General features: G+C 40.8%; 1 protein-coding gene across 2 annotated transcripts in view; it reads left to right on the forward strand.

The window, feature by feature from the left end:
• Positions 1-4,734: 4,734 nt before the first annotated feature.
• Positions 4,735-12,365, forward strand: part of grin2ba (glutamate receptor, ionotropic, N-methyl D-aspartate 2B-a) — a 68,936-nt gene continuing 61,305 nt past the window's right edge. The window contains exons 1-2 of one of the 2 annotated variants that reach the window (XM_084130175.1): positions 4,735-5,246; positions 5,773-5,936. The gene's annotated coding sequence lies outside the window, so the exon portion shown is untranslated. Of the gene's footprint in view, positions 5,247-5,488; positions 5,937-12,365 lie in introns of those variants that run through there. The other variant, XM_084130174.1, reaches the window with a different exon arrangement.

Raw genomic sequence — 12,365 nt, forward strand, 5'->3', positions numbered from 1 at the left:
CTAGTGAAGAGGAGGAATCAGACCGCAGGATTCAGCAGAAATGAGTTCAGGTGGTTTACATAGTATTTGCATTCATGCTTATAGCTTAACAATACACTATTAATAATCTCGTCATTTGCATATCTCTCCTTTACATCAGAGACCAACAAACGAGTCTTTGTTTGCGCTTTTACTTAGGCTCTCATGAGCACGTAATCCGCAATTTAGAGATTTACATGCTGTGTGCTTTAAACAGAATCTAAAAAGTGAGTTAAAGGAGCCGTTCATCCAAAAATGAAACTTCGGGCATTATTTACTCACCCTCGGGTTGTTCCTAACCTCTATGAATTCCTTTCTTCTGATGAACACAAATGAAGACAGTCAAAGGTCCCCATTGACTTGTTCATTTATTTATTTTTCTCCATACTGTGGAAGTTCCCTTTTTTTAACGCTATTTGATCATAAAAAAAACTTATTTGATCAATCAGATTTTGTTGCTGATTTGAAATGTTATTTAAATGTGAATTTGGCAAGCAGTTTTTGAGATTTCAGGATTCCCCTATTAAATACATAATTATAATGATATTATATATGAAGCCTGACACAGCTGCCCAGAGGCGTTGCAAATATAGCCGCCGGGGGAACAGACTTTCCTTGAAAGGGACTTTACATGTAACCACACCGATGTGTGTTGAAGATAGTCATTGTTTGTTTATTTTTGTTTTTGTTGTTTGATCTTTATCATGCATTCATCTACAAACCTCGAGGCCAAGTTGAGAGTCTTATGCAAAAAATATACAAAAACAATTCACAGTTAAATTACAGAAAGGGCCTTATAGGTCAGTAGCAATATTTTATAATTGATACGGAACTTAATAAGTAACCAGTGTAGAGATGATAAAATTTGTGTTATATGATCATATTTTCTTGACCTAGTAAGAACTCATTTTGGACTAACTGTAGCTTGTTTATCGAGGATGCAGGACAACCAGCTAGTAATGCATTACAGTAATCTAGTCTAGAGGTCATGAATGCATGAACTAGCTTTCCTGCATCAGAAACAGAAGCATATTCCAGAGCTTAGCGATGTTTATGAGGTGGAAGAAGGCTGTTTTTGTAACATATGAAATATGATTTTCGAAACATAAGTTGCTGTCTAATATAACACCCAGGTCTTTAACTGTAGAGGATGGAGTTACTGTACATCCTTCCAAATGCTAATTGTATTCTAGGAGATTCTGTGTACAGGTTTTTGATCCAATAAGTAATACCTCAGTCTTAGCTGAATTTAATAGAAGAAATTACAGGTCATCCAATATTTTATATTCTGTTAACTTAGACAATTTAGAGAATTAATCTGGTCGTGATGAAATATATACAGTAGGGAGAACAAGTATTTGATACACTGCCGATTTTGCAGGTTTTCCCACTTACAAAGCATGTAGAAGTCTGTAATTTGTATCATAGGTACTCTTCAACTGTGAGTGACGGAATCTAAAACAAAAATCCAGAAAATCACATTGTATGATTTTTAAATAATTAATTTGCTTTTTATTGCATGACATAAGTATTTGATCACCTACCAACCAGTCAGAATTCCGGCTCTCACAGACCTGTTAGTTTTTCTTTAAGAAGCCCTCCTGTTCTCCACTCATTACCTGTATTAACTGCACCTGTTTGAACTGGTTACCTGTATAAAAGACACCTGTCCACACACTCAATCAAACAGACTCCAACCTCTCCACAATGGCCAAGACCAGAGAGCTGTGTAAGGACATCAAGGATAAAACTGTAGACCTGCACAAGGCTGGGATGGGCTACAGGACAATAGGCAAGCAGCTTGGTGAGAAGGCAACAACTGCTAGTGCAATTATTAGAAAATGGAAGAAGTTCAAGATGACGGTCAATCTCCCTCGGTCTGGGGCACCATGCAAGATCTCACCTCGTGGGGCATCAATGATCATGAGGAAGGTGAGGGATCAGCCGAGAACTACACGGCAGGACATGGTCAATGACCTGAAGAGAGCTGGGACCACAGTCTCAAAGAAAACCATTAGTAACACACTACACCATCATGGATTAAAATCCTGCAGCGCACGCAAGGTCCCCCTGCTCAAGCCAGCGCATGTCCAGGCCCGTCTGAAGTTTGCCAATGACCATCTGGATGATCCAGAGGAGGAATGGGAGAAGGTTGTGTGGTCTGATGAGACAGAAATAGAGCTTTTTGGTCTAAACTCCACTCGCCGTGTTTGGAGGAAGAAGAAGGATGAATACAACCCCAAGAACACCATCCCAACCGTGAAGCATGGAGGTGGAAACATCATTTTTTGGGGATGCTCTTCTGCAAAGGGGACTGGACGACTGCACCGTATTGAGGGGAGGATGGATGGGGCCATGTATCGCGAGATCTTGGCCAACAACCTCCTTCCCTCGGTAAGAGCATTGAAGATGGGTCGTGGCTGGGTCTTCCAGCATGACAACGACCCGAAACACACAGTCAGGGCAACTAAGGAGTGGCTCCGTAAGAAGCATCTCAAGGTCCTGGAGTGGCCTAGCCCAGTCTCCAGACCTGAACCCAATAGAAACTCTTTGGAGGAGCTGAAAGTCCGTATTGCCCAGCAACAGCCCTGAAACCTGAAGGATCTGGAGAAGGTCTGTATGGAGGAGTGGGCCAGAATCCCTGCAGTGTGTGCAAACCTGGTCAAGAACTACAGGAAACATATGATCTCTGTAATTGCAAACAAAGGTTTCTTTACCAAATATTAAGTTCTGCTTTTCTGATATATCAAATACTTATGTCAGACTTCTACATGCTTTGTAAGTGGGAAAACCTGCAAAATCGGCAGTGTATCAAATACTTGTTCTCCCCACTGTAACTGAGTATCATCGGCATAACAGTGGAAATTAATTCCATGTTTTCTTATAATATTACCAAGTGGCAGCATATATATTGAAAATAGCAGAGGGACGAACACAGAGCCTTGAGGCACTCCATAATATACAGACATTATCTTAGATTTTTCCTCATTTAAGTACACAAATGGTAACGGTCTGATAGATATGATCTAAACCACCGTAATGCCTGTCCCTGAATACCAGTGTACTTTTGTAATCGATCTAAGAGTATTTGATGATCTATAGTGTCGAACGCAGCACAAAGATCAAGTAAAACTAGTATAGAGATACAGCCTTGGTCAGAAGCTAGAAGTAAGTCATTAGTAATTTTAACGAGTGGAGTTTCTGTGCTATGATGCGGCCTGAATCCAGACTGACATTTTTCATATATATCATTATTTAGCAAAAAAGAGCCTAATTGAGCGGACACAACTTTTTCGATGCATTCGATTTTCTCATTGAGGAAATTCATAAAGTCGTTACTACTAAACTGTAGTGGAATAATTTGTTCAGCTGATGTCTGATTATTGGTAAGGCTATGGTTAGGCTATTTATTATTCAAACTGGCCGCCATGCCAGATCACGTTTATGCTTGCCTGTTCACATTATAGTGGTTTCTGAAGGTCACCGCTTTAATAATGAGAGCGTTTATGCTGGGATGTGTAGGTTGTTGATAGATGACACGTAACTATTTCATGAAATTCTGTTTAAATGTGTTAAATGTGTCCCAAGAGTTGGCTCACCCTCCGCCTGTAGCTGCACACGTTATTTTTATTAGCTTCACTTTTAAAACCAGTGTCCGTCATAGTGACACTGAGATAACAACCTGTCACACACAATGTTTTTCTTCTCTTTTTAACGTAAAGGTGATGAGACACAGGGCCCACGGCCGATCTACAGTATCCAGATAGAAATGTATTGCCCATTTTGAATTTGGTAAGTGGCCAAGCAACAATTAAGAGCGGGCGCGGGAAATAAAATATGCGAGGATTCTGGGTTCATCAGCTTCAGTGACGAAAACAATCTGATTTTGTTTGATATTTCAAACTAGTATTTGTTTGAGTCTGGGTTTCCTCCATTCTGTCACTGATGGAGCTTTGGTTCCTCCACTGTTGCCTTTGCTTAGTTGGGGACATTTAATATTCAACAATATTATTGATCTGCCTTACTTAAGGTGGACGATGATGCAATTTTCTTCTAGAAACAAACTTTGTTGTATTATTTTCATGTTATCACTGTGAAGCTGCTTTGATACAATCTGTATTGTAAAAAGCGCTGTATAAATAAAGGTGACTTGACTTGTTATCAAATCAAATAAACTTAATTTACTATCATAATTATGAAAAATGGATAATAGTGTCCATTAGCAAGTAGATGTGTGTGTTACTCCGGTCTGCCAGCAGAGGGAGACACACACTAGGTCTAATCTCACCACTGTCTCTCAGTGAATACTGATGTATGAGAGATTGTGTGTGTGTGTGTGTGTGTGTGTGTGTGTGTGTGTGTGTGTGTGTGTGTGTGTGTGAAAGAGAGAGAGAGGGTGTGTGTGAGAGAGAGAGAGAGAGAGAGAGAGAGTGAGTGTGTGTGTGTGTGTGTGTGTGTGTGTGTGTGTGAGAGAGAGAGAGAGAGTGTGTGTGTGTGTGTGTGTGTGTGTGTGTGTGAGAGAGAGAGAGTGTGTGTGTGTGTGAGAGAGAGAGAGAGAGAGAGAGAGAGTGTGTGTGTGTGTGTGTGTTGTGTGTGAGAGAGAGAGTGTGTGTGTGTGTGTGTGAGAGAGAGAGCGAGAGAGAGTGTGTGTGTAGAGACAGAGAGAGAGAGAAAGAGAGAGTGTGTGTGTGTGTGTGTGTGTGTGAGAGAGAGAGAGAGAGAGAGCACGGGCGCGCGCGCAGAGATCTGCCGGTGTCTGTTCTCTGTTCTCTGATCGAGTGCGCGCGCGTGTGTGCGTGCGTGCGTGTGTGTGTGTGTGTGTTTGGCGCAGTCACACAGATGCAGCGTGTGTGTCCTGACAGCAGCATGTGAGCGGGTGTGTGTGTGCGCGTGTGTGTGTGTGAGAGAGCAGGTGTTTCAGGAGGAGGGACACACACTCCCTCTAAAAGAGCAGCATCACGGAGGCGGCCGGAGTATTCGCGTTTTTCTTTCGTTTTTTGTTCTTCTTCTTCCTCATCGTGATCGTGGGAGGTGCTTTTTCTTTTCATTTGCTCGCTCTGTCCATCATCTGCCTGCTCGTCTACTTCTCCATCTACCTCATCTATAATTTCTTTGGGTTGTGAGTTTTTCGGAGGGACTGAGTGTGTTCTTACCTTCTTCTTTTCTCCTCCTCCTCCTCCTCTTCATCATCATCTTCATCATCCCGCGGCTGGTGTGTTTGACTGTAGGTAGGTTGATTTGTGTTCACTGTACTGTGTGTGTGTGTGTATTTGCAAACCACACACGAACACACACATGCAGTATGTGACGTAAAGAGCGAGAGAAGTGTGTCTCACCTCAGTCAGCTATGTGTGTGTGTGTGTGTGTGTGTAATCACAAACACACATATAGATCATAATACACCTCTCTCTCTCTCTCTCTCTCTCTCTCTCGCTCTCTTCATTCTACTGGTCTCTCACCTGTATGTGTGTGTGCAGTCCTTCATAATCCCACATAAACCACGATCTCTTCCTCTTTCTCTGTCTTTCATTCATTGATCTGCTGCTCTTTCTGATATTACGCGGTTATTCACGCGCCAGCGCTCATCGGCATCAGTGTGTGTGAGAGAGAGAGTGATTAATCTGTTCATTAATAGAGAGAGCACATAAAGTTGCATTGGTTCCGTGTGTGTGTGTGTGTTCACCCCTCCATCACCACCATCATCCGCCGTCTCTGAGGCTGCACGAGACTCTTCTCTTCTCTTTCTCTTCTGAGGAGACTCTCTTCATTCATGAGTCTGGGCTCGGACGCTTCTCCAGATGCGCAAACACACACGCCTCTTTCTGCTCTTTTACAATGGACTAAATGCGGAGTGAAGCCGATTCAGCTCAGGTGAATGTGAGCGGGACGCCGGAGGACGGGAGCGCGCACACTGTTCGGTGAGTGTGTGCGCGCGTGCGTGCTTTGTGTGAGTGTGTGTGTGTGTGTGAGAAGGACACACACAGCACACTCCTGATTTTGTTCTAGACGGTTCGCTAAATCTACAGCTGTGTGTTTATTTTGTAATTGGTCTTTTTGTAGCACATTTATGAAGTTGAGCTCATCCTGCAGGATCACTCATGATCAAACAGATACACACACACACACACACACACACACACACACACACACACACACTCAGCCTGTTTCTCTACACTGCCAACAAATAAGATCAGTAAATCATGGCAACATATGTTTTTCCCTTACTTTAACTCGTCAAAATAATGTAATAAATTTCAACTTGAAGTTATACAAGACTCAACTCTGTGTTAAATATAAAATAGTCTGTTAACTGGCAGTGCCTTTTCCCTTATCACATATTTTAGTAATCACATCCTAAATTAGGTCAAAAATCCTTTAAAAGTTTAAACACTCAAAAATCATCCTGAGAAAACTGATTTGAAATTGTGTTACCAACGTAACTTTAAATCCTTTAAATATTTGTCATATCAATTTGGAACACAGCTTGGTTGAACATTTGGCTTTTATTTTATAGCAGTTTTATAGTCAAAATTATTTTGTAAAATATATATTTTGCATAAAATAGAATAACAATGTGGGGGGTGGGGGGGGTAGTAATGATATACATTTTGTTTTAATTCATCATTTATTTTGATTAAATTAAGCAGCTCCTTAAAAATACGTATAACCTATTAAACATGAAAGTATTATGCAGTCATTTAAGTAATTTCTCCTTAAATACTACCTTTTCTCTAGAAATCTAGAAGGGATGATGTTGAAATGAAGTTAGAAATGCAGGTTAAAGGCAGGGAATGATGACGAGACTAACACTAATGTTCCTGCTTGTGGTTGATCAAGACTAGATACGACTAGAATTCCTTTTTAATGTAACATTACAAATAAACAAAGATAACATTGATATTAGTCATAAATGTTTCTTGAGCATCAAATCCTCATATTAGAGTGATTTCTGAAGGATCATGTGACACTGAAGACTGGAGTAATGATGCTGAAAATTCAGCTTTGATCACAGGAATAAATTACACTTTACTATATATTCACATAGAGAACAGCTGATTTACATCATAATAATATTTCACTGTTTTTACTGTATTTTTGATCAAATAAATGCAGCCTTGGTGAGCAGAAGAGACGGAATGTGATATATTTAATAAGGTCTCATGCTGTACAGTACAGCAGGCTACAGTAGCACAACACACTACAACACAGAACTGATATTAATCAAACTAGAATTACAAAGATTGTTCACGACACGAAGGGCTCAATGGGGGTCTATTTATAACTCTAGAGTTCTAGACTCACTTTTAAGAACGCTTTATGCCAAAAAGGTTCTATATATAAGGAGAAATGTCTTAAATATTTGCATAATACTTTCATGTTTTCTAGTGATTAAGTATGTTTGCGAGCTGTTTATTTCACAACATTTAATTACAATTAAAAACCATTTAAAACAAAATTTTAACTAAATGCATTAAATGATCCCATGATGCGCCCCTGAAAGGTTCTGTATATGAAGTGCCTGACAGAACCATTTGACACTCTTCTAAGAGTCTTTCCTTTGTGGAATGTTTGTCACGTGGAACGTCTGTAGTTTGGAATGTCTGGGAGAAAAGGTTCTCTATGGAACCTCAAATGGTTCTGTTGAATGTATGTTGTTTGGAACGTATGTCTTGTGGAACGTCTGTTGTGTGGAACGTCTGTGGAACGTTTGTCATGGGAAACGCCTAAAAGGTTCTGTATATGAAGCGCCTGGCAGAACCATTTGAGGTTCCATATAGAACCTTTTCTAATAAGAGCGTTTCCTTTGTGGAATGTTTGTCATGTGGAACATCTTTCTTGTGGAATATCTGTCGTGTGGAACGTTTGTCATGTGAAACCCATGAAAAAGTTTCTGTATATAAAGCACCTGGCAGAACCCTTTATGGTTCCATATAGAACCTTTTTTTTCTAAGAGTGTTTCCTTTGTGGAACATTTATCATGTGGAACGTTTGTCTTGTGGAACTTCTGTCATTTAGAACGGCAATCATTTTATACCTTCTGTCATGTGGAACGTTTGTCATGTGAAACCCCTAAAAGGTTCTGTATATGAAGCGCCTGACAGAACCATTTGTGGTTCCATATAGAACCTTTTCTAATAAGAGCGTTTCCTTTGTGGAATGTTTGTCATGTGGAACATCTTTCTTGTGGAATATCTGTCGTGTGGAACGTTTGTCATTCTGTATATAAAGCACCTGGCAGAACCCTTTATGGTTCCATATAGAACCTTTTTTTTCTAAGAGTGTTTCCTTTGTGGAACGTTTGTCTTGTGGAACTTCTGTCATTTAGAACGGCTATCATTTTATACCTTCTGTCATGTGGAACGTTTGTCATGTGAAACCCCTAAAAGGTTCTGTATATGAAGCGCCTGACAGAACCATTTGAGGTTCCATATAGAACCTTTTCTAATAAGAGCGTTTCCTTTGTGGAATGTTTGTCATGTGGAACATCTTTCTTGTGGAATATCTGTCGTGTGGAACATTTGTCATTCTGTATATAAAGCACCTGGCAGAACCCTTTATGGTTCCATATAGAACCTTTTTTTCTAAGAGTGTTTCCTTTGTGGAATGTTTGTTGTGTGAAACCCCGGAAAGGTTCTGTATATGAAGCACCTGGCAGAACCATTTGAGGTTCCATATAGAACCTTTTCTACTAAGAGTGTTTCCTTTGTGGAACATTTGTCATGCCTAATGTCTGTCTTGTGAAACGTCTGTTGTGTTGACCGTCTGTCGTGTGGAACGTTTGTTGTGTGGAACGTCTGTCATGTAAGCGATCGCTTTTGAAAAGGGAGCAGATCATTTCATACTTTTAAGAGCCTCTAAAAATAATCCATCACTGGTGAAACACAGTGTGATGAAGCACTAGCAGTTAATATGTTGCATGCAGAACTGTTTCCCATGTTTGCGTGTCTCGCACACGCGTGCCTCTCAGAGGAGAGCTCAGGTAGTGCAGCACAGTCCCACTTTAAGAAACTGGGCCGACCCAAATGGGCAGAACTCTCGCCTCTGGTCTCTGTTGTACCCCATAAACTCCGGATCCTCCAACCTACATATGACTGCCTACACAAACACACACACACACTCACTCTGAATAACCCACTTCAGCATCTCACACTCTCTCTCTCTTCTCTTAATAGCTCCTTAGATGAGTGGCGCTGCTCTTAAATTGATTGAAGTAATTAGAGATTACAGCAGCTCGTCAGTCATCCAGCTGTAATTGTCTGACCGCCTCCTCATCATCCTCTTGGTTAACACTCACTGATCCAGTGTCCAATCCGAGATCATCGTAACACTCACTAAATCAGTGTCCGACTCGAGATCATCTTAAAACTCACTGATCCAGTGTCCAATCCATGCGTATTACGAGTTCAGTCTATAGGTATGTGCGTTTGAATATATGTGCGCAGGCGTGTAGTCCTTCCCTACAAACCAACCCTCAACATACTACTTCTCTGGCCTTAAAATTAATAATACAGAATTTGTATCGCTTTCACGTAGCCACGCGAACCGGAATTATCCTGACAGCGCTTTATCTGTAGAGAGGTAAAGGGGGTAGGGAGGCCTTCACAGGGAAGAGCCTAGTGGACACTTCAGCACTGCGCTGTCGTGGCGTCCAGGCGCAGGTCATCAGATCTGGAGTGTGTGTGTGAGTGTGTGTGAGTGTATGTCCAGGCGCAGGTCCTTCATCAGATCTGGAGTGTGTGTGTGAGTGTGTGTGTGAGTGTGTGTGAGTGTATGTCCAGGCGCAGGTCCTTCGTCAGATCTGGATACGGCCTGGATCCGGCGGACTGCAGTAAACCACGGGATAAACAGAGAGACTAATATTGGCATAGACACCATTCTTCTTATGATGTAACGAGTACATCAGGATTTATGGGAAGTGTTCCCGGTTCCGGCTGGCCTGATCTATGCAGCCTAACATTGAATTATAGAAGTCTATAATGTGTTATGTGTATGCTAGGTCAAAGAGATGTGTCTTTAGTCTAGCTTTGATCTGACAGAGTGTGTTTTGGACCAGCTGTAGTTTGTTTATTAAGCGTGCAGGGCAACCACCCAGTAGAGCATTACAATAATCTAGCCTTGAGGTCATGAACGCATGAACTAATTGTTCCGCATTTGTCAATGAGAGCATATGGCGTAATTTAGATATATTTTTAAGATGGAAAAATGCGGTTTTACAGATACTAGTAGACACGTGACTTTCAAATGAAAGATTGGTATCAAAGAGCACACCCAGGTTCCTGACCGACGACGAAGACTTAACAGAGCAGCCATCAAGTGTTAGACAGTATTCTAGGTTATTACGTGAGGAAGTTTTTTGTCCAATAATTAGAATCTTTGGTTTTTCAGAATTTAGAAGTAGGAAATTACTAGTCATCCAATTTTTTATATCAGCTGTGCATCCCGTTAGTTTTGTGAATTGGTAAGTTTCGTCCGGGCGTGAAGAAATATAGAGCTGAGTATCATCAGCATAACAGTGAAAACTGATGCCATGCTTCCTAATGATATCTCTTAAGGGTAGCATGTACAGAGAGTGTGTGTGTGTGTGTGTGTGTGTGTGTGTGTGTGTGTGTGTGTGTGTGTGTGTGTGTGTGTGTGTGTGTGTGTGAGGGTAGCATGTACAGAGTGAACAGCAGCGGTCCTAGTACTGAGCCTTGTGGTACGCCATATTGAACTTGTGATCGATGAGACATCTCTTCATTTACTGCTACAAACTGATAACGGTCAGATAAGTATGATTTAAACCATCCTAGTGCAATTCCACTAATGCCAACATAGTTTTCTAGTCTATTTAAAAGAATGTTGTGGTCAATAGTGTCAAATGCAGCACTAAGATCGAGTAACACTAATAGAGAGACACAACCACGATCGGATGATAAGAGCAAATCATTTGTGACTCTAACGAGAGCCGTCTCAGTACTATGGTACGGTCTAAATCTGGACTGAAAATCCTCTCAGATATCATTTCTTTCTAGAAAGGAACACAGTTGTGAAGATACTGCCTTTTCTAATATCTTTGACAGAAAAGGTAGATTCGAGATCGGCCTGTAATTGACTAATTCTGTAGGATCAAGTTGCGTTTTTTTAACAAGTGGTTTAATCATAACCAGCTTAAAGGTTTTCGGTATGTATCCTAGAGACAAAGACGAATTAATGATATTAAGAAGAGGATCTATGACCTCTGGGAGCATCTTTTTTGTTACCACGTATAGTACAGAGGCAGACCAAATTAAGAGAATAATTAGAAAAAATTGGGGTATTATTGAAAGCGATGAGATGCTTGACCAGCTGTTTCCTGAGCCACCTCTGGTAGCTTTCAGGAGATGTCCTACTATTCGAGATAAACCCAAAGGGTCTTATAAATGTCAACACTGCAATCATTGTACAAATGTTTTGCAGTCTAAAACTAATAATTTTCATTATCTACATGTATATTAAAATCACCAGCAATTAGTACTTTATCTGCAGCCAATACTAACTCTGATAGAAAGCATTTAGCAGGTGCTTTTACCTGAAGCCACTTAGAAAGGAGAAACAGTTACAGATGCAGTTCTATGTTTGGCAGATTCCAGGCTTAGTTTGCATTGAGTTCAGAAGAAATGCACTGCATCTGATCTGAAACTGTGTTTGGATCTCCATGACCTGAATTTGTCCAAATGCACAGATATACCCAGTTTAGGCAAGAAACTCTTGTTCAGAAACGTCTCTTTATCAGTCCTGTGGAAGAATGGGAGTGACGACACTGAAAGACTATCTCCTGTTAGACGAAGAGTGTGTAGTTGTCGGTGTGGGAGTCGCAGCGTCTCCTGCTGGCTGATCTGAGCTCACATTCACACCTGTTTATACCTGCCAGACACTCCAGACACCTGAGACTCCGCCAACACACACACACACACACACACGCTATCCTCGACTGAACGTGTGCACAAACACACACGCTCTAGTTCTCAGCTTAAATATTACAGCGTGTTTCCACATATTTGTTTGCATTGTGCTTTAATGCTGGTCACCTGCAGTTCACTTCTTGTGTTATTGTTCATTAATTTCATTCTTTTAATAATTAAAAGTAATAATTTTTGCTAATTTAGACTAGTAAAATATGAAACGTGCATCATGAAAGTTATCTGTGCTTGTCAGGAAGCTCATTTGCTTGTAATTAGTGCGGATTGATTTGATTAGATTTGTGTGATCGATGTACTTGACTTGTGTGATCAGGATGATTGTTTTGTCCGTCTGTGTTTAGATGGATCACTGGGAAGTCTGAGGTAGATCCTATTCATATGTTTCCCTCTTGAAATACACTATATTGC

Source organism: Abramis brama (assembly GCF_963993115.1).
Source record: "Abramis brama genome assembly, chromosome: 1".
Taxonomy (NCBI): Eukaryota; Metazoa; Chordata; class Actinopteri; order Cypriniformes; family Leuciscidae; genus Abramis; species Abramis brama.